Below are 21,843 nucleotides of genomic sequence, written 5' to 3' on the forward strand. Positions count from 1 at the left end.
TATTGGTCTTTACTTTGAGCTTTTATTCCAGCCGTCTTATCGTCTAGTTTAACATAAATTAGCTCTGCTTTATTATTTCTGAATTTTACGTCAGTGACGGTTCCAAGTTGACCATTGATCAACCTATCCTCTATATCAATATTACTAATTAGCATTACTCTTGCCCCTATTTTCAAATCAAATAGAACTGATAAGCCACCTGTATCGTTAAGTGGCAGGTTTTTTAACCTTGGTAATTTGAGATTCAGTAAAATCCCTTGGATAAACGTCTATAGCTTCTACATTTATTGTTTCCGAGGGCAGAGTATCTAATCTTTGAATATTGTGAAGATGGACTGAAAGCATTTCTGCAAACAAATGCAATGATTCTATTGGATAATCAGGATGTTCTCGTGTTATCAGTCTAGATTTAATCATACTTTCATCATTACTATTCAATTCACCTACTCTTACATTGTTCAAGAGATCAATGAAGTCAGAGTCATCCTTTTGACGCATAATCTCATCTAATTCAGCTAGTTTGAATAGGTGCCATAATTTGAATGCACCAATAATAGGTCCCTCAGTTGAAAATACTGGACTTTGAAAAATTGGAGGTAATTGAAAGAGGTCTCCACAAACAATGATACTTTTCCCTGCAAATGGTGTGTTGTCATTTACTCCAAAAATTTCACACAATCTTGTATGGATGTTTAAAAGCTGTTGCGACGAAATCATAGATATTTCATCAATTATTATCAACTTTACATGATGTAATTTATTTCTAATGACAGTCCTTTGTTTGTCAGCCATTTTTCTGAATTTTCCAACTGGAATACTCAATCCTGTGTGTACTGGGGTGCCAGATATATTGATAGCTGCTATACCAGTTGGGGCCAATTTAATAATACGTGGCTTCTCTAGCTCATCACTTTTATATGCTAGGACTTTTGACAAACAATTGTAAATACATTTAATTAAGTGAGATTTTCCTACGCCCGCACCACCTGTTAAAAATATTCTCAATGGTTCTAGTAGTACAGGATTATTGGACTTGGAATTTTGCACATACATTTTTCCCCCCAATTTAGTACTATATCAAAAATATCTCTTTTGCTTAGAATTTAAAAGATCTTATATGGGTATTGATTTGGTCATCAGTTTGCAAGCCATGAACTGTTTGAGTAAATGGTGCAAAATTTTGTTCGATATCATGACTTTCATCATCATTTTCACTGTCTGATGAGTTGCTCATTAGGTCTTGTACTTCATCATTTTCTTGTTGAGCAAAGGCATCTTGATTATGCATAAGGTCATTGCGATAGTTTTGAAGTACTAAATCAACAAGATGACCATCAGGTTCAAAAATTTGCTTGTTTTCGTTAACAACTGCATTGACTTCATCTAAATTGAGCTTCAACACATATGAGCCATCAAGTTTCAAATCATTCTCTTCTGATCTAAATGGGTAAAACAACATTAGAATATGGTGGGGAAAATTTTTCTGGATGTTTGTTTTTTTGTTAGGAGTGTAGTATCTCAAAACTTTTGGAACTTTACGAAGCTTAAGTTTTTCCTTACTGTTGAGTAATTTGGCTGATTTTGGAAGTGTTTGGGGTTCTTGATGATTCACTGCACTTGTTGAATCATCTAGTACAGTAGGCTGCCAATAATTTTCATCATTTGTATTTTTTTTTGTGTCTAATGTATAGTTTTGCACAGAATGTGGCCATAACACATAGTATTGAATTGCCCCTGTGTTTGGACGGTCAATATATCTGTTTAACATATTTCGTTTGAAAAGATCATCAGAATCCTCAGGCAATTCCTCAATTTCTTCTTTTGACTTGAAAATTCTGTACCTTTGATCAGGTAAGTTAGTGTTAACGAATGAAATAGCAGGAAAGCATTTTCTAAGCCACAGTTCAGGCATTGTTAAGTAAACTGCTTCCTGGATTGAGCATTCTCTATTAGAGTTGTAAACTTTGGCAATTTTAGACATTTTCTCAAACTGACTGTCATTTGAATCTTTGGCCTGTTTTAATGCTTCTTGCATTGCAGTTGAACACTTATCTTATCTTGTATGCATTAAAAACTGGCTGAATATCGATATTGGCCTCCCATGCTAGGAGGCCTTCTGCAAAATAATTGTTGACAAAACAAGAATATGGGTCACGTTTTAGAAACAAATGCTGATCTTTGTCTGGTGAGATTGATAAGTAATATTCATACGTTTCATAATTTAACCCTAAAGAATCCAAAATTGTATCAATAGATCCAATTTCAATATAATCAGGCTTATCAGGATCCAGAATGTTTCTCTTTTTAGGATGCAAATTTGTATCTATATACTCTTGAACAGTTTGGATCACATTATTTCTAGCAACCAAAATATCATGTTTTTCAGTTTCAGGTAACCCTTCAGGAAGTGGTTCAGACAAAATAGTACGCTTGCAGAAAAGTTTTCCAAATTGAAATCGGCATTCATTTTTGCGATATTTACTACACGTTCTTGAATGGGAGTGTATTTGATACTTAGTGACTAAATGCCATAATTCAGGACTTTCTTCCCTATCAGGAACATTAGCAGAAATAACACTATCTATGTGTTCAATATACTTTTCTTTTCCATCTTCAAGTTTTGGGACATCTTTAGCCCAAAGCAAACAATGATCATGTGGACTACCCCTGAAAGTAAATTCTACTCTGAGAGCATAGTATGTAATTTTTCCAAGTTGGCCATCCATTATTATCTCTTTGAAAAACAACTCTTTTCTATATTGATATTGACGCACAAGCACAATAGGATTGCTATTAAGTAGGGCACATCTAGATTGGTAATCAAGAAGTTCATGATCAGTATCAGCATCCCCGCTTAATTGTCTGATAATGGTAACAAATTCCTCCCACCGTAAATCTGCACAAGAGAGAGTCATAAAGTATGTTGGGACACCAAGTTGTTTAACCATTGCAAGAACATCAGATAACATATGTTGCCAGTATGCAGGGGTTCCTTTTATAGTACTCATAAACTTGTATGCATTATCAGATGCTACACAATTTTGAATTGTATCATTAAAATTATTTGCTAATAGTCCCGCAGTCAAGTTGGAATTTGAAATTCTCATTGCGATATTGATCTTACTTCTAAGGTTAAGCTGTAGTAAAGTTTTGTGAGCAAAAAAAATGTAATCTGAATCCGAAGCAAACTTTTGAGTGTAATTTAAAAGACGCTGATTAAAGTACTTTGTTGGCGACAATTTTATATCTCGCTCTACGTTATAACCAAATTTCCCAGTAGGAAAAAGATGAGGATGGGCTAGCTCTTCACAGAACTCATCTTGTGTTAATGAATTGGGGGTTTGACCTTCACCTGGAGCTAAAATTGCATTTTCATCATCTAAAATAATATTTGGCACTTCTGATACAATAACTGTTTCACATGTTGGTGTCCGATACGCACTGAGTGGATCATCAGAATCAAATTCATTCTCTAATTGCTCTTCAAAAGGCTTAATTAAAGTAACTGTTGTATCATCTACAAATCTTATATCATTGGAAGAAGCGCTTGATACAGAAACCATTATTTGATAAAACCCTTTCAACATATTCATCATTAGTTACTTGGTCGATGATTGACATATCAATATGTATATCATGATACAAAGGATTATTATTCACTAAAAAGTCCAAAATTTCAAAAACTTTTTGTCGTCTTACTTGCTGCGAAATAACAGGGTTTTTGTAGGATATCTTTCTTTTTAATTCAACATTTATTACCCCACTACTATCACTTCCTCTAGGAAGTACTTTGCATACACCTGGTGTTTCAATGGGAACATTGCATATTGCACCTTGTAATTTAGGGGAATTCTCCTTTACGCATTATCATGACTTTAGAAAATAAAATTCTTTGAGCCACTAAAATTCTTTCCAGTTTTCGTATATCATTTAGATTATCTGGGAGATCAAAAATTTGAAGCTTGTTAGTAACAGACTGACATGGGATTTCTCCCTTTGTTAATTTTCTATGACAGGTTGTGCATACGTAGAAATTACCATCGAACGAGGTTACAGGATTAAAATTTTCTATTTCTTCAAAGTTGATTAATGAGTACTTTTGTTCATCAAAACCAAACACAGATTTTTTAAACATACTGCGGTTACACATCACACAGATGTAAGAAGGACCCTCCTGTTTCTTCTGCCTGAAGTTTTTGACCCTTTTTCCTGAATTAAGTTTCTTGTTGTTAATGTAAGTGAATTTTGCAGCCTTGCGCTTATTTTCTTTTTTTCGTGTTCATGTTTTTTCTGATCCTTTATATAATTCGCGAAAAGATTTTGCAGCCTTGCGCCTATTTTCTTTTTCGTGTTCATGTTTTTCTGATCCTTTATATAATTCGCGAAAAGATTTTGCAGCCTTGCGCCTATTTTCTTTTTCGTGTTCATGTTTTTCTGATCCTTTATATAATTCGCGAAAAGATTTTGCAGCCTTGCGCCTATTTTCTTTTTCGTGTTCATGTTTTTCTGATCCTTTATTTAATTCACGTGAAGATTTTGCAGCTTTGCGCTTCTTTTCTTTTTGGTGTTCGTGTTTTTCGCTACCTCTAAGTTCTTCAAACCTTCTTTTGCGGGACGCTTTTTTTTGCCAACATAATACCTCTTTTGAAATCACATTTTTGGTATTTTCGTATGAGTGAAAATTGGTTTTCAAATAAATGACATTAAACAAATTTGCCTTATACTCAGATCTTATGTAATTCTTTATTTCAGTAATATTTTCAAACTGCAAAAGTACTGACGTACCGTACCGATTTCACCAGGAACTTGATGGCCCTTTACATCTCTACTATGGGAATCAAATACAAAATATTTTTCATTGTAATGGAGCACACCTAAACAATTTCCAGCTATTACTAAGACTGCACCAGAATGCTGCAACAACAGTTCTTCATTGACAAAATTAACTGAAATACCTTCGTTCTCAAAATATCCTTCAACGATGTTGAAATCTAGTGAACAGATACTATTTCCAACTGCAATAACTTTCTGGAATTCTTCAATTAATGGTGATTGTCTAGTGATGCCAAGATTTTTAAAATTTAGATCCCCTTGATTCAAAACATAATCCAAATCATGAGTCTTCCAAAGTGATAATTTTCTGAGCTGTGCATAGCAAATGGCAAAAAAACAATTGGATGAACATTGTATACCAGCAGCCTCGCCAAACTTTGAATTTCCTTGATGAAATGAACCTTGAATACTTTTTATCTCTTCCTGTGGTGGACCTGGATTAAGTTCTACATCACCTGACAATAGTAATGTATAGTTCGCTTTAAAAGTAATAAGAACTGGCTCTGGTAAATTATACCCTGCATTATTTGGATACTGAACAAACATTCCATTCTTCGAAAAATGCATAAGGTCAAGAGGTGTTTGAATTTCAACTATTTCGTAAGAATTAGGGATTGCAAAAAATAAAAGTGTAAAAAGTGCTATGAATCTAACGGGTTTCAATAATCGAGAAAAAGTGTTTTTAGAAAATTTGGAGCCGATAAAAATGGACTTAGAAATTGACTTCACATTTCTCTGAGCTGTGTAGGCAAAGCCTCCTATCAACGCACGGTATGATTCAATGGATATCATTTCAAAACTAAAAAACTATATCTAAATCTCTCTGAGACTCAAATATTTTCTAAGGTATCTAAATAAGATATTTGTAAAAGCTGACAATGCAGCTTGGTATTGTAATCACTGACAATGCAAGTGAGTTTCTTTAAAGCTGGTCGATACGTACACAGCTGATGCCTCAACAGAATTCAGTGGCCCGTAGTGCATGAACCTGAAGGGAAAAAAGGCCTCAATCAGATTTAGTGGCCCGTAGTGCATAAATCCGAAGGGCAAAAAAAAAGCAAAAAAGAAAAAAAATGCCACAATCAAATTCAGTGCAGTTAATGAATGAATATGAAGGGGCAAAACAGGCTTTGAACAGTTCTGAGGAGCAGAGCTGCTATGCAAATATGAAAGTAAATACTTACTATTTCTTCTTTAATTTAAAGTAATTTTGATTAAGTTGATCTCACGTTAACAGCTGTGGTCACAACACGACTGGACTGGTTTGGACTGGCAGTATACTGGCTGGCAGCCTTAGCTACCATATTTGGCACATTTGATAAAAAAAACTACCCGGATGTGGGATTGTGAGCATTGATTGGCTAAACAGATTGTTTTGATCACGTGCTCACGGAAAACAGAACGCCCGACAAAAAACGCCCACACGCCATTATTTCGCCCGAAAAATTTTCTCGCCACGCACGCACACACACAGAAAGGCTATCGTAATACTTTCGCTAGGCGAAATTAATAAAGAACGTCATGAATTCTTTAAAGCATAATAAATTTCTGATTTTCGGAAATAATGGTTGTAACTACTGCCTACTAACTGCCTTTCTACATGTAGTTTATCTGAAGCTTTTATTAGATTTGTTTGCAAGGGTCCCATAAGCTCTCATTGAATTGTTGTAAGTTTAGTTCGTTCAAAATCTCTTGTTCCTTTGCACCTAAATTGTTGAGTTGTTTCTGAAAAGACAATTTTTTTCCTTGACAAGGATGATTAATTTTTCAAAAGAATTTATGTCCTCTGCAAGCAAGGCACTGATGCATTTTAGTCTAATCGATTTCATGTTCTGAGAGACACTCACAAATATAATGCCCCCATTTGTTACACGAATCGTATTGAATCCAATCACGATTAGAATCATACTTTGATGTTATACACTGTAGGGATTCCCATTGTTTAAGCTTAACCGAACGATTTTTGGTAGAATTTTTTACATGCTCATCGCACTTTTTCAATGTCGGGTCTTTACTGGCCAATTTAAATCTGTCCAAAAGATTTTTCAAATCTATTACACACACAAAGATACTTGAATTATTTTTTTTTGAATTTAAATCAAATCTTGCTCCAGCTTTTTGATTTTAATATGAGATTTGTTTGTATCATCAAGTTCAGAGCAGTTTTGCTCTATCTAATATACTTTATTGCAGGTACTAAATTCTTAAAGTTTTCTAAAGGAAAGATTGTGAAACCAACTATAGAGTTGTGGTCCTTCTGTTTTCTGAATTATGGCCATCCTGAATGTTTTCAGTAAAATTTAGCACATAATCATTCAAGTCTCTTTTTTTCAATGCCACATGCCTTGCCATTCCCACCATGGTCTCGTAGGTGAGAAAGCACAACTAAGTCGGTCAAGGATAGGAAAGTCCTTGATGAGCTAGTGCTTTGTCTAAAAAATCATAATCTCCTCCAAGAAAAACCTTCACTTTTTCCCTCTTAATCTGAAATTTGGATTTTGCATTTCAAGAATTTATTCTTTATAAGAAAACATTTTTCCAATGTTTTCTGGATTATCTGGTGCTCATTTTATTGGTCGAAAATCTGAGCAATGAAACCATTTCTGTGGCCTGGGCCACTGACATTTTGCCTTGAATATTTATACCTATCAAGTTTGCAGCTTTGATAAGATTAGTTTTTTTCAATTTTATCAAATTGGCAATAAATTTCTCAACTTCTTTATCTTCCTGTAACTTATAATAAGATCATAACTGTGATAAATATATATAATCTAGGGTTACGACACTTCTTGGATCCCCAAAATGGAACACCTTTATGATTATGGACCCATTATGGACCCGTTACAATTGCGTAATATTCAAGAAACATGATGTAATTCTTTATACGGAATAAGTATTCGAGAATAAATTTAAAGGTTTTCCTCGGAAAATTTAAAAATCCTTTAGGTTATAATCTAATAAGTGATTACACATTTTTATAACCAACAGAGTTGCGAAGAGTCCAGCCCTGAAAATTAAGCAACTTGGCTTAGCCCCGAAACCGATTATGAACTAGGCAAATGGAACACATGGCATTTCCGGCATTATTTGGCGTAAAAATGCGTACTGGAGGGGTATTTTTAATTACCAAATTCAAGATATTTTAGCATGATTTTAGGTAAAAAGTAAAAATTTTGAAAGTTTCTAAGAATTTTTGGTTCAAAACTCATAAGGAACTTTAGCTTTAGGGCTGAAATCCTGAAAATCCTTAGCAACTCCAGCACCGAGCCGTGGTTGCTTACTTTTAAAAATATTTGTATGGCCTTTTTGTAGAAAGGGAAGAAAATTTCGCAGCATTTAATTTCGCGATTGAGCCGAAACTTAGGCTGCATCTATCCCGAAATAGTTTTTGATATAGGGGATGCAAATCGGGCCCACAAACAACTTGCAGCTTAGCCTGGAGATCCATGCTATGATTTTTATTTTTGATATATTGATGGCGAAATATATAGAATGGTATGGGCTGCGAGTTTTAATTTCCGAGATAGCCAATCAAATTTTGTTATTTTTTTACTGGTCACACTTTTTTAGAGGAAGCGCAACCTCCGAAATTAGATTTTTGTTTTAGTAAGTGAGGACAGCGCTAAATTCGAATTTCCCACTGTAAATGTTTTGAGGCAGATTTGTCTCACAGGTCATACCCGTCCTGTATACATCAGATTATAAAAATACAGGATGGGTCTCCTGTCTACTTGCAAACTTCGATAACGGCTATGAAGGGTGGAGAAGGGGTGTTAAGTAAATCTGAATTGGACTGATATGAATGTTCGTCAAACAAATTTGATGTTTTTTTACTTTTGAAGAACTACAAAAAATATGAATAAAAGTAAATTTAAAAGTGAAAAAAAATAAAGTCTAACGTGGCTTGTTAGTGCCATGTATCAGAAGCAGCCGCCGGCGGAATTTTTCGATATATCTGTTCTTTTTTTCCAGGAGAGAAAATTTAACAAAAAAATCTAGGAACCATGTCCTTTCGGAACACCTGCTTAGAATCCAGGAGTCGGCTACAAAATATCTGTTCTCAAAATCCAGGATCATGTTCCAGAAAAACCACCTCAAATTTTCCAGCATCCCCTTGGTCGAAAATCCAGGAGCAAGTAATCAAATAACACATCAAATTTTCCAGGAGCCTCAAAATACCGATTTTTTAAAAATTTCGCTGATTGGTAATTTTGTTAATTTTCGCGGTTTTAGACCCAGATCTACCTTAAGAGAAGAAATTTTATCGAATTTGGCGAATTGCCTGAAAATTCGTGTTTTTACCCTTTTTCAGCTAAAATATTAAACAAAGTCATTCGTGCAAATTAATTCTCGCCAAATTTAGAAATATTTTTGAATCGCCAAAATTTCTTCTCTCAAGGTAATATATTTACAGATTCAAGACTCGCGAATCTATCAAATAGAAGGTTCCTGGGCTTAATTACATTTGGCTTTATTCGGATTAAATTACGCGAGCCAAAAAAGTCGTGAAATCTTTTGGTTTTAATTTCGCGAGTCAAGAGTTTTGAAAATTTTAGCGAATAAGCCTGAAGCTTAAAATGGCCATTTTATGTCGAGTACGGACACTTTCATCGGTTTTCTGCCGAAAATTATTCAAATTTTGCGTCAGCAATCTCATGCGTTTTAATGTAGCGGAAGTCCGAAAAATGTTAACTTAAACAGATTTTTTTAGTACGAAGAACACTATATGTACTGATATCATTACTTTAACGGGGTCGGAATACCGTAGAAAATAATCTTTAAATACCATCACCGACAATTTTTAGGCCTATTTCGCAAGGATAGGTATTTCAACTGCAACAATTGTTGATGAAATAAGGAGCAAGGAATACCCTGCTGAAAATTTCATTTTTCAACTGTTATTATTATCTCATTATATCAAAAGAACGTTCTAATTTCGATGTGCAATAAACATAGAGGAGGTGAAGTTTAGTGACTGAGGAGGGGCAACAATGGTTTGTGCCAACGGGAGTATGATAGAGAGATTTGACTGAACATTCAAAATTGGATAAAAGCAGAGAGCTGCCTTCTCATCAAAAGCACAACACCTAAAAACTTCAAAGAAACCGAATACTTTTTTGAGAAGACCCCACTCACGGGGGTGGAGGGAATAAAGACAGAAAAGTACACATTGAGTTTTAATTATTTTTTCTTTTTCTCGAATTATTGTTTGGGCGAGGTCGGGGCTTGGACAAACCAAACCCACGAACCCAACGCCTGGTCGGAGTTGTCGTTGGTCCCGTGCTCCCTGACCTCGTAAAGAAATTCGCGATACGTACGTTCTGTAATAAAAAAAAGAGTATGATTAATCTAAGTTTAGATAACCAAAACCAGACATGTTCATATTTAGACGAGTCTAGGTAATGTTCTAGTTGGTGAGTTGGGGAGTTGCTAGTTTCGAGTCGGGGGGTTCGTAAAACTTTACGGCGACCGAAAATTTTCTAATTTAAACTAATGTAGCCCGAAAGTACAAATTTCAAATTAGCCAGTACCAAACATATTATTGACTTTAAGATCATGAAAATGGTAAGGTGCTGGCTAGCAAAGCCAAAATACCTAGTACTGTTATGTCATTGTCATAATGCTGACAACATGACACGTTCTTGTAGAAATATTGACAAAATCTTTAAATACAATGATTGTCAAACAAAGTCCCCAAAAAATATTGATCATACTGCAAGTGATGCTTATTGTATAAAAGGATATAAGTTGACAGTCATCTTAGCCTCAAAAAATTCGTAGAGATTATAGAGCTAGAAAAATAATGACACTTTCTTTTGTCATTTTATCATTGGAATTGACACTTTTTAATAAAAATTTTGATCACATTATAAAATAAAATGGTTCTAAAGTCACTTTAATCAAGAATTATATTTATACTCAATGTGATGCAGGAAATATAAATGGATATGAATTGACAGTAGAAAATAGCTCAGCGCACGTGTTAAAGGCAAGCATATTACAGGTGGTATATGTATTATACGTATTATCCGTATAATACGTATTAACCGTACATCCTGTGCCCAAGTTCAGGAGTTGCCAGAGACTAGTAAACTAGTCGGTTATTGCTTATAATAAAACGTAAACACTAATTAAATATTCAGCGCGCATGAGAGAAAAGGAAAATAAATGAAATTCAGAAAAGACACGCAACCTCACCTCTTCGATTCTTTTTATTTCGAGCTTGAATTTTTTGTGTATGGGTCTGTTTTCAATGACTAGTTTACTAGTCTAGAGTTGCCATAAAGCCATTATGGTAATAACCGGGAGGGCACATTGCTATACATTGTATTATACGTATTATGTGTTATATATTACTCTCATATTACATTTACTTTCAAAATCGTACTTTTGATGTATGTTATTCTTTTTCGGTAGCCGGTAATTTTTTAACTCCCCAGCTCGAAACTAGCAACTCCCCAACTCGAAACTAGCAACTCCCTAACTCGCGACTAGAATAGTTTCCAAACTCTATTTAGACCAATTCATTTTAGCACCCATTCATGTTATGTTAATACAAGTTATAAACCGTTTAGTGCAGGGGTTATGTATCAAAAAAGCTTCTCGTGTGCACAGGTTTGTTACAAGCAAACTAACTTTTGATCTGATGCATTGACCCCTCAAGGATTAAGAAAATCTTGGGCTACAAAATTCTAACACCCCTGTTGCCATGGAAAATGACGTCATTGGTTACCATAGCAACAAAAAAAGCCGTCAAATTCAAAAGTTTTTTTGTTCCATTCGAAAGAGCATGAAAAACTGGTAAAGAAAAAGGTCACAACCTAAATGCAGATATCTCGAGATGTTAAGTAAATGTGACAAAATGACGTCATAAATGATGACGTCATCGAAAAATGAAAAAGGGTCCAAATTCAATTTTTTTTGGCTCATTCGAGAGAAAACCTTCTAGGGAACAAAAAATATTACTACGAAAAAGCTTGAAAATCATTTAAAGAAGCCAAAATTGATATTTTTGATTTTTGCCTGTGAAAGGTTGGAGCTTGGGGGCACGCCCAGCCAGCAGATTACAGGCAAAAATTAAAAATATCAATTTTGGCTAATAGCCTCTTTTAAAATGATTTTTGAATGGTCCCTTAGCTTACGTAATTTTGAAAAACGAAATGTCCTGGAGCTTCCATATTTTCCTGTCATATTGGAGTATAAGTTTCACTTACCGATGCATTGCTCCACGGGATGACTACTGATTTTCTTTGCTTTCAACTCTGAAAAATAAAACAAATTAAATTATCCTTTCCGTAGAGATGCAAATGTTTCAAATAATATTGGAAAAAGATTTCACTTGCAGAAGAAATTGTAAAATTTAGTTGATTGCAAATCTTGCAAAAATCTTCTTTTGACTTGCACAGCCGTAAATAAAAATACTCACCGGCTAATTGAGCTTTTAGGCTTAAAATTTCAGCTTCTTAAGCCTCGATCGTCGCTTGGTCGGTGAGCTCGGAAGACATTTTTATTAGGAGATAAATCTAGACGAGAAAGATGACAATTTCAACATTGGAACTCCGAGTGGTTTACAACAAACTTTCCCTTGATATATCCGCCAAATATATTAACAGCCAATTCGATTGACTTCAAAATATGCCATTTTTGCCATGATTGCCAATTATTTTGCATTCGATTGACAAAAATTTGGCAAATGTGACAAAATTTGAGTGCCATAAATGCCAAATAAAAAAGATGTGGTGAATCTGGTCTCCATACAAAACACTGTTCCCACGAGACCTGTGTTCTTTTCGCTCCAATTTTGCCACTTTTGCCAAAGATTTTAAAAAATAGAAGACCTTCCAATGATAAAGCAAAACAATGCCGATCGGCAATTTGATTGGTTAAAAAATCGTTCGCTTTACAAACGCCGACAGAAAACTGCTGACTAAGCATCACAAAACGGAAATCATAATGGCGGAGTAGCGATGTACAAATTTGCCATGAAGCTGTGATCTTTTGACATTGAAATTGTAGATTTGGCAAAGTTGGTGAGTATGGCAAATTTGGAAGTCAATCGAATTGGCTGTAACATGATTGCAATTCTCACGAAAGTTAATTCGGCGAAAAATTCTGAAAAGCTGATTCGCGAAAGTTTCTTCCCCTATAGCAATTGGATATATAAATAAACTACAGTTGACGCTCTCTAATTCGATATTCAAGGGAGATTGTATTTTCATCGAATAGACGGGCTTATCGAATAATAGAGCGTCGTTTGAAAGTGACTTTTAATTTTATCGAAAAAAGGAACGTATCGAATAATAGAACGTCGAATTAGAGAGCATCAACTGTAAAGTGAACAGCAGGAAAAGGGAGGCCCGGAAAACCCGAGTTACAAAAACCCAAGTTACGACGAATGTGACGTCACAAGTCTCAAATTATGACGTCATTCGTCGTAACTCGGGTTTTCCGGGCCTCAGGAAAAGGAATTGACAACTGTAATATCTCATTCGCTACAACAATAAGGCTCTCCAATAGACTACAATAGACTTTATAAAACATCCAATCTTCTGTGACATCTGATCTTTCTACCTGGAAAATCAGATTAAATAGTAAAACCAATATCAAATACATAAAACTTAACTTTCAATCTTTCTTACTGTATCCTTACTGGTAATGAAAGCTAAGTGATATGCTAAGAGTACTGAAGGTTTGACAAGATTCCAGCCATTTTCATTTGGATAATAACTTTTTACGAGCTTTATTTATGCGCTGTCAACTGTCAAAGCGCACACAATAATTTTTCACTTTCGTCTTCATGAGAGTATTTGTGATTATATAAAAATGCGTTCTGTTTCATGACCTTAACGTATCAGGGGGGGTCAGGGTCCAGGATACCAACCCAGGGCCCAAAAACCTGACTTTTTGAGATTTGAAATTAGTAGACACCACCACCCCCTAAAATGGTATCAATACCAACTTGAAAATCCCAATTTTCTAAAAAAGGGGGACCCCCCCCCCTAAGTTGGTATCGATACCAACTTGAAAATCCTGATTTTTCTGAAAAAGGGGGACCTACCCCCCCCCCTAAATTAGCAATCAGTAAAAATACAAGAAGTTATATGCATAGGATACTGCATACAAGGGACGCTAAACAAAATCTGTGTATGTTTTTAGTCAAAGAACATTCCTCTTATTAATCACTTATATTATGTACCACACTTTAGACTCCTGAAAATGAAAACAAGTTTTTCTCATTCTAACACAACGTAAATTAAGTTTCTTGAACTAAATTGGCAAAAATGTATCAAATTCATAAAACTAGTTGATAGACTAGACTAGATAAAAAACTCATTGTATTAGGCATGCCTAGAGTCTTTGTAACATAGCCTATATGATGAACGTTATGTACAGAAAAGTTTTATCACGACTAAAAAAGTTCTAAGATCTGCTAAGACTTGATTCAGTTTGTTCAACTCTATAAAGATTTAATTTCAATTATAGAATGAAGAATTCTTTCATATGGAATCAGGGTATAGTGTAGACGATTCAAAAAAGTTTTTATACTTGCATTGTACAATATTTCAAGTCTCATACCAATTTCAAATTCAGCAAAAATTTAAAAAAGGGGGATCCACACCCTCAATTTGGTATCGATACCAACTTAAAGATTACCTAATTTTCAAAAAAAGGGGGACCTACCCCCTCATTTTGGTATTGATACCAACTTGACTTTTTAAAATTTGAAAAAAAAAATTGACACCACCCCCCGACCCTGGGTTTGGTATCTGGATCCTGACCCCCCCTGAACGTATCTGATAAAAATCGTCAACAATTATTCTAAATGAAAATGGACGGACTTTAAGACAAAACAGGAAGAATTCAATCTAAAAAATTACAAACCATCCCTTACATAGAAATAGGTTAGTCTTGAATTTTCGATCCATTTGAGGTTACTTGAAGGGTAACAACAACCTGAAATTAAAAAAAAGCCAAGAAGGAAAAAGGCACACAGAAACCAACAGCGTTACACTTGAGGCTGCGAAGGTGCTGGGAACATAGAACATAGACCCCCCTGCTGAAAATTTGCTTCCATTTGCTGCTCTGGTTGTATCTTAAGTGGATTAATTTGCGTGAAGATTAGAGTTTTCCTCAAAATTCGCGAAAAACTAATCATATCTTTTGTTGAAACCCTTAGGAAAGAAAATAAAAGAAATTAGTTCAAAAAGGGGCTGATTCGCGAAATTTTATCCTCGCGTAAATATTTTCTGTGCTCGTGAAAATAAGTCCTTATTTTTGAAAGAAATTGGCTCGTGAAAACTTGGTGAAAACTTACATTTAATTTTCTCCATATCCGAGCCTGGAATATGCTTAGTGTTATGCTTATAAAAACATAAAAAGCGTCTGGTCCGCCCAACCACCCTTTCACACTGTGTTAAATTTCAAATGTATAGCAAGAACATGTGAAAAATAAAGGCGTAAAAGTAGTTTATAAGCTATGCAAAAATAACCACAGTCATTAGTTCCGTGTTGCTTCAAAACTTTAGAAAAATAAACATTGAGATAGGTAAATTTGACACAACTGCTTTTGTAATTTTATATCAGCTTTTGAGTAGATGCTATCATAAACATAGACCTTCCCATTTCGACCAGTCAACAACACCAAATGGTTATTTCTGACATGGTGAATTTGAATACTTTCATCATAAGTGTTGACTGGCATCAGGTTGTTCTTATCATTTTTAGAAATTTTAGCACCCTTAATAGGATCTTGAATACCCTTAAGGGCTGGGTAACTTCTTTCTAACAATGTCATTACCTCTTTCAAGAAGTTATCTTTTAGCCAATTAGTTTGACTCGAGGTGTAATTGACCGGTTGTTTGATTGGTTTAGTAAATGGGGGTTAGTAGTTAATATGGATAAAACCAAACATGTGAATTTCGGTACTAGTAAAATGTCAATTTGGGTTAGAAATGTGAGACAAATTCTTAGCACGGCGATCTCGCTCTTTACAGGATTGGCTTAATTAATGGAAGTTTAATTACGTTGATTTTGTTAACTTTTCTATCGTGATGTCTTGTTTCTAAGATTACTGACCTTTAAAGCAAAATAAGTCGCTGATTTTTTTTTTATTTGAAAGAGAAGTAATTTTTCTTCTTAGAACATCCATATAATATAGAGTTCTTTATTTTATTCTTGGTTTAAAACGCTATTAATGCTACTTAGATTTTTGCAGAGCTTTGTATAATAAGCTCAAAGCTAGGCTAAAAAAATTCATAAAGGAGTTCTAAACTGTGATGCAATGAATGATTTTAGCTGAGGATCCTATATGTATAGAGTTCGTTAATAACATTCAGTCCATTGTTTTCAATTCCAAAACCAATACCGCTTTCAAATACCTTATTGGGGGAAATAACGAAAATTCTGAGGGGGTGACAAAATTTTTCCCATACATTTATCACCCGACCGAAACTTTTACCCAATTTCTTTATCACCGATCGAAATTTTATCCCCCAACCAAATTTCAAATCCAAGTTTTTTACGCCTTTATCAACCGAAATTAGTGTTTTAAACATCGAATTGCAAGGATCTATTTTCAAGCTAGTGAAGGAAACCAATTCATTTGGACAATTTAGTCGGGTGGAAAATGCCTCTAGGTGACGAAATCTTTCCCCGAACTAATGAAAACCCCGACATTTCTTTCCCCGATAAGGTAGTAAACGAGTGTAGTAAATAATAATAATAAAAGTTCAATCTTGCTACATAGCTTTTTGGACCTACCTCCGGGTACCCCGGTGGAGGTCCTTTAAATTAACCCATGTCCGTCCGTTCGTCCGTTCGTTCGTTCGTCCGTTCGTTCGTCCGTCCGCTTGTTCGTCTGTTGCCAGCTTTTCTCGGGATTGCCTCATTAGTTTTTTCTGATTTTTTGCACAATGATGCAAAATGGCAATGGCCGAGTCCGATTTTTGAAAAAGAAAATTTTCCGGCCGAAAATGCCGGAAATATGCCGGAAATCGCCGTTTTTCTTGATTTTCATTGGACTTTTTCCTTATAATTGGTTGTTTTTTCACTCAAAAACATTATTAATAGCAATGCCCACCATCAAGCATGTTTCAATTTTCAATAAAATTGATATTTGAAGCCGGAACTATTCAAAAATCGCCGGAACAACCTCCTATTTTCGCCGGGAAGACAGTATTTCTTGAATTTTTCGAGCTGTACTTTATATTTTTTTATGAAATTTTGCACACTGATGCAAAATGACAATACCTAAAATGTGACGGAGCGAGATTTTCGAAAAACATTTTTTTCCGGCTGAAAATGCCGAAAAACCCGTTTTTTTTTTACATTTTCTTGAATTTTCATCCTTATTTTTCTCTGATTTTTTGTAGAATGATGCGTATTCGCAATGCTCAAAACATGACCGAATTAGATTTTTGAGAAAATGTTTTTTCCGGCCAAAAAAACCGGAAATTTCCGTTTTTGCAGATTTTCATTGAATTTTTTCGTTTCATGTCTTTGTTTTTTTCAAACAAAAACATCATTTATAAGAATAATTTCCACGATTAAGCATGGTTCAATTTTCAATGAAACTGATTTTGGTACAGGAACTTTCTAAAAATCGCCAGAACAGCCGAGAATCGCCGGATTCCATGAATTTCTCGAGTTGTTCTCGTATTATTCTGCATTTTCATACTATTGTTCTCATTTTTCAATTGTTTTATTACATCAATCTTCAGGTAGGTCCATTCAGCATGTAGCTTGTTTTTTTTGTTTTTTTCAATTTACAGTAATATATATTTCTCAGGTCTATCGACCTCTTTGAAATAATCATACAGTTATAGGCGCACGGTAGGCCTCTTAACCAGTCGTCTTTACAATATTTCATTTTCAGTAACGGGTTTGTTACAGATCTTCTTAATTAGAAAGACAAAAAAGTAATGATTAGATAAAAAAATCTGAGTCATTTTAGAGAAAAAGATTCAAAAAATAATATTCAAATTTCAATATTCAATAACATTTTTTCATTTGAAATATGTTAGCTTACCAGTTGAGCTTGTTGAACCTGCTTCATAATATTTTTGCAGATATCCTTTATGTCCAAGAAATATAATTTAACATCTGGATCCAGCTTTGTGCAAAAAATCAGAAAAAAAATAATTAGCCAATCCTGAGAAAAGCTGGCAACAGAAGGTTTTAAAAGCATGTTCCAAAGTTTAAAAAATTTTAAAGATTGCTGTTGATTTTTTTGTCTTCTTTTCATGATCAACAGCCTCACCTCTAAACATTGACGAGTACTTATATGCAAAAGCATGTTGGCTAACATTAGCAATCTGGATTGTCCTTGTGTGTGGGTTTGATGGGTTTGATTTTAATGTGTTTGAATCTCTTATTTTCTTGACAACATTCTTCTCCAGGTTTAATACAACATAATTGAGAATGTGCTGGTCTAAATAAGAGCAAACCATCATACACGGCTATTCAGCGCAAGCCATTCCCGCGAAGCTTTAGATTTGGGCGCTTTATGTAGGCGAGAGGGCGGGAGGAGCAAGCTTAGGGGCGTAAATTAATGCCCTTCATTAAAGTTGCTATTTTGAAGGGGTATTAAGCTATGAAATAAAGTTTTTTCATTTTAACAGGCAAGTAGAACCTTTCTTTAGAAAGAATTAATCAATATCATACCATTAAAACACTTTTCTTTGCTAAAATCAGTCTTTGAGAGCGTGCCTTTCAAGCTTGCATGCCCGGGGGGCACTGGGTTTGCGGACTGACGGTATGTGCGGGCCAAAAATTGGCTTTTAAAATTGCACCCTTACAGTGCAGCAAAAATCAGTGAAAATCATACCCTTAGAGTGCATTTTCCCCAAATTTTCGATCCCTTTCGTGCAAAAAATGGTCAAAATTCTAGCATTTTTGGTCAAAATATCTAGGTTTTTCAAGAATTTTCTGAAATTTCTACCTTTACAGTGCATCTCTAGTTTTTCCGACCCTTACAGTGCATTTTAAAGATGTTGGAAAAGGTACCCTTAGGACCCGCACATACCCGTCGGTCCTTTTGCCCAGCTGCCCCCCCCGGGCTTGCATGTCACCAAAAGAATGGCTCTGATTCGAAATACGAATGGAGATTGACGTCAAAGAAATATTTCATTGATTAGACTAAGGGCTGGTAATTCCCTTTTTAACAGTTGGCAAGTCATTGTCATTTTTTAAAAAGGCGTATTCAGCCAAAATAAACCACCTATTTCAGTAAATTTTCGCTTCGGTTGTTTCTTCTTTTAGCACCGCCATTCTGAATCCACGGGAAACGAAACATTCGAATTGGTCCAAAACATTCGAAAATCCTAGTTCCAGTCGGCAAACCGCGTTAAATTTGCGCGGGAAACAAAAAAAAAACAAGCAAACTCGTGGCCTAGTTGGCTTTAGAAGCTTCTATTGTTATACAATTGTATGTTTCTTTTAATTCTGAAAACAACCTAATTAAAAGCTGGAAGAAAAAGTCTTCAAAATTCCATGCAGCTACTTAGAACTGCTAATAAAAAGGTGAAAAGAGAGGGTTTACTTACAAAATAAACAAGACATATTTGGCCAAGGTCTAATGTGTCATCATTTAAGATATATAAAAATTACTACAAACGTTGACAAGACTTGCATTAGGTTTTAATTCATCTCTTGTAAATATTTTCAGTCAGTTGAGGATTTAATAGGTGTACAATAATGACTGATTACATAAGGATATATAAAATAAAAAACAATCGAAAATAATCCACAATATTAAATAACAAGAATATTTTTCTAAATATTATGCTAATTAGTGAAGCAAAAGCTCATGGAAAGTTTAAGGCCTGGAGGGTGGTCCAAAAGTTCCAAAAGCTTTCTAGGCTTTGATGGTCAAAGAAACCTGCCTGTTAGCTGTAGAATTCTCTACTTCAGGTTCTATTCCTTTATAGAAGTAAAAAGCTTCATTATCAAAAATGTTTGAAAAAGAGTTTTGGTTTACCAATATTATGAAAAGAGTTTCAAGCTACAATTAATAAGAAAATGGGGGACTAATCCAGCTGATGCTAAGTAGTATATAAATTAAAAATCATCGATCAAATATTGTCAGTCCAGTCATCTTTCACACAAGGTACATACAACATTCGCACCCTCGATGGGGGACTCTTCATTAAATGTTAATTTAATAAAGTATAGACTTTGTCTAGGTATATATTGAATGATGGACTGACTAAAAAGTGCAGGTTTAAATATAATTATGAAATACAATTATTCATTATATTATCAGATTATAATCGTGAGAAAAGGTAAATTTAATACATTTCTCATCCATGATCAACATATGTAAATAACAAAGGTCAGGTGTATAAGTTAATGTTCTAAAATACCAAGAAATCTATTCATGAAAGTCATCTACCACGTCATAAAGCCACGACATGAATTCTATTCTGCTGTGTATGTCATTTCCCAACCCGTAATCATAACGTCTGCTTTGAAAATCAGTATTCGGTTTGCAAGCAATAAATTGTACCTGAAAAAAAAAAGGATTGAAAATTATTATAATCATATGAAAAATTGACAATTTAAAAATGAAATTGGACAAAACATTGTTTGACAATTTAAAGGTTTTGTGAAAAAATCAGTTGAAAAGGTTACTGTACAAAATGTTCATCCAGTTTTAAAAATAAAACTTACTAGATCTAAGCCATTGCACGAACATTCAACAATGATTATTTGTACTGACCAAAAGTCAAGATGAACAATATGCATTATCAAGCCCATGGATTTCAACGCACAGCGCCATTTCGTACGAGCAATCTTGACAAACCATGCCAGTCAATTCCCTAAAATTGGAATACAATAATGATTGTGTTAAGTCTGTTATTGAAATATCCATCAATCAGACAAGAAAATTGCCGAGTGCTTGTGGTACTCTGTAGCTAATCTAGTCATTTTCACCCACAGTTACGCCCTGCGATATAAATGTCACTTTTGCATTTTACATATACCAACTAAGAGCTGAAGGTTGAATTATTTTTACCTATTAGGAATAGGGATGGCTGGCTCTACGTAGTAATGCTACTAATCAGATTGTAAGGAAAGACTTTGTTTATTGTGGCACTATTATATATCGCGGGATACAAAAATAGTTGGTAATGAAGCTTTAAATTAGCCTTTAAATTCTATAACATGATGAAGCTTGGTTCTTAAATAGGGTTTGACATCAATAAAAGTAATTTATAGGCAGTAGCTAGGTCTTAAACTTCAAGAATCACCTTTGAAAACCACTCACAAACAGCAGTAGTGACATAATTCTGGCGCAAAATATAGTGCATCTTCGAATAGACATAGCTTCACAGAAAAAAATGACAATGATGTAGAATTTTCACCTGCTGGTAGCATGATCTTTCTCCTTTCCAGAACATCCAAATCCATTCTCTAAAGCTTGGGCATTAAATTTCCATCAGCTTATCCCTTAAGCATACTTTGAAGGTGTCCTCAAACTATAGTCTAAAAAATTCCACATTGCTCGAAGTAGGATGCACTTTTCTGACTTCTGATTTTTGGTTTTTTACCTCCAAAGAATTTGGTTTCGAGAGGATTCTTCTCCAAATTTCTCCGATTTTCAAAATTTTTCGTAATTCAAGGAACAAGAATGAGCAAAAAAGATAAATTTTGAGGCCGCCAGCCACCCGAATAAAAACACGCGATTTAAGGCCCCATCTACACTGCGCGATTCTCTAAGCTTCGCAGCCGTGCATAAGCTGTGTGTTTTTTCCTTTTTTAATCTTGATATCTTCATCCTGGAGGTTTGTATCGTATGCTTTCCTATCTTTGACTGTGTGCATTATGAAAATCTGTTGTTTTTTAAACCAAAATATGCTTACGCAGCAAAACAAAAATAAACGCTGATAAGGCAAAAAATATAGATACGGGTAATTTGCAGAACGGATATGTTTTCGGCGGGAAAATGTGCGTGATACTTCCAAACTGAGATCGCAGTGTAGGTCCCTAACTCGACAAACAACAAAATCT

The 21,843-nt window shown here is 34.7% G+C and overlaps 1 long non-coding RNA gene across 1 annotated transcript; it reads right to left on the minus strand.

Moving 5' to 3' along the window:
• Nucleotides 1-19,652: 19,652 nt before the first annotated feature.
• LOC136802131 (uncharacterized) lies at nucleotides 19,653-21,399 on the minus strand. Its single transcript, XR_010845966.1, has 3 exons — nucleotides 21,198-21,399; nucleotides 20,503-20,651; nucleotides 19,653-20,338 (listed from the first exon to the last, which is right to left on the minus strand). It is a non-coding gene; the product is annotated as an uncharacterized lncRNA (long non-coding RNA).
• Nucleotides 21,400-21,843: the final 444 nt, after the last annotated feature.

This window comes from Clytia hemisphaerica, unplaced genomic scaffold, assembly GCF_902728285.1.
Source record: "Clytia hemisphaerica strain Z4C2 unplaced genomic scaffold, Clytia hemisphaerica genome assembly, whole genome shotgun sequence".
Taxonomy (NCBI): domain Eukaryota; kingdom Metazoa; phylum Cnidaria; class Hydrozoa; order Leptothecata; family Clytiidae; genus Clytia; species Clytia hemisphaerica.